The sequence below is a fragment of the Anabrus simplex genome, chromosome 8 (assembly GCF_040414725.1).
Source record: "Anabrus simplex isolate iqAnaSimp1 chromosome 8, ASM4041472v1, whole genome shotgun sequence".
NCBI classification, from domain to species: domain Eukaryota; kingdom Metazoa; phylum Arthropoda; class Insecta; order Orthoptera; family Tettigoniidae; genus Anabrus; species Anabrus simplex.
In genome coordinates this window covers 218,494,221-218,496,131 of record NC_090272.1, presented here as the reverse complement: position 1 = coordinate 218,496,131, position 1,911 = coordinate 218,494,221, and the positions used below count along the sequence as shown (strand labels likewise).

The 1,911-nt window shown below is 42.4% G+C and overlaps 1 pseudogene; it reads left to right on the top strand.

The window, feature by feature from the left end:
- Positions 1 to 947: 947 nt before the first annotated feature.
- Positions 948 to 1,066, top strand: LOC136879449 (5S ribosomal RNA; annotated as a pseudogene).
- The last annotated feature ends 845 nt before the right edge of the window (positions 1,067 to 1,911 follow it).

The window sequence follows — 1,911 nt, the reverse complement described above, 5'->3', positions numbered from 1 at the left end:
TTAAGTACATAGCAGGGGGCGGGAAGCGCCTCTTTCTTCTCCAGCCGTTCAACACAAGGTAATGGCCGATTAATAACTTCTTTCTTGGCTAGCTCAGCAGTTTAACTTTCGGGGCGGGTTCTAAGCGTTCAGCCATGTAACCTTTTCCTAAAATGTAACTACTCCTTTCATATATTCTCTTTTAAAACGACATATTGGGATAGAGAGTGCTAACCCTCTCGAGCTCCCACTCACATTGTCTTGAGGTGAACTTATTTTCCCAACCTATTTTTCGTTAATGTAAAACAAATTGTTCTTTTCTTAAGTCACCTCTTTAGCATGGGATTAGCCCTTGTATTAACGGCCTAGTGCCAAGTAGGTCTTAATCAAAGTGTACTAGGAGTGCAAGTTCGCCTCCTCTCAAATTGTTATTTTAGAGGTCATTTAATTAACCTGCTTTTCTTTTAATAGACCTCAGTAGATTGGGTATTTTACCCCTGTGTTTATGTCCGTTGAGGACAACTTGAAGGTGGAGTTTGGTGTGGCCTGGGAGAGGCTTAAATTTTGAGAGCGAGTGGCTCTTTTGAAAATTCTGGGTTGTATGCCTCATGGAGGTTTTTCAGTGTAATTTGGAGCAAGGGCTCCTAGGTATGAATGGGGTTTTCTCCCCCTCTGTTAAAACTTGTGTTGGGGGTAAAACTGAGCTGATTGCCCAAGCATTGTGAAGTCAGGGCGCGAAGCCCAAATTCTGTAAATATTGTAACTAACCCCTTTTGAATTGCTACTTTGTACCTGCCATGCTTGTTATTTCTTTGTTTTCGAAAAGAAAATATAACCTTGTTGAATTTTAAATTAATTTTACGTCGCACTATAATTTCGTAGCTTGAAACCCATTCACACCCGCACCTTCTTTCACCTCTACCTACCACGGAAAAGTCCGTAACAATGATGATGATTATTTCTAATTTGCCAACGGCCATGCCATGTTGAATACTCTGGTTTTCATCCGATCACCGCAGTTAAGCAACATTGGGCGTGGTCAGTACTTGGATGGCTGACCGCTTTGGAACACCATGTGCCGTTTGCTGTAGGGGTAGCGTGCCTGCCTCTTACCCGGAGGCCCCGGGTTCGATTCCCGGCCAGGTCATGGATTTTTACCTGGATCTGAGGGCTGGTTCAAGGTCCACTCAGCCTACGTAATTAGAATTGAGGAGCTATCTGACAGTGAGATAGCGGCGCCGGTCTAGAAAGCCAAGAATAATGGCCGAGAGGGTTCGTCGTGTTGACCACACGACACCTCGTATTCTGCAGGCCTTCGGGCTAACCAGCGGTCGCTTGGTAGGCCAAGGCCCTTCAATGGCTGTAGTGCCATGGGGGGTATATTTAATTTATTTCATATTAATTTAATCTCATCACTCATCATTCTTGTATTATTATTCATTTTTATTTCTATTAAATCTAATTATTGTAAAGTAATACAGTGTAATATATGTATATTTCAGTGCCTGGTTAGATGGAAGAGAAGGCCTGAAGGACTTAATCTTGCCAGGTAAAATAAAACATTACTAAACGACTTCGTTATTTCTCTTTATGTCTTTATTGTCGTCTTTTTTGCTTTTCATTAGTTGGCGTAATACCTGTGCCGGGCTCAAAACTACTTTCAATGCTCCCTATGAAGTGTATGAACCCAGGAAAAGACATTCTCAGAATTATGCAACTTCGAAACTAAGATGATATGAAGGAACGTTTAGCTAACACACACCTGGTTGAGAATCAAGAAAGTGATGCTTTATTCCAGGGTCCCAGCCACACTATTTACGAACAGGTCAGTTCGGAGTTAGTGTTTCTCATTTACCTCAGGAGTTTGCTGAGGAGTACTGAACTAACGGCCCGTTAGATGTGCGTGGGCAAATCCAGGAAACATTCACTAGT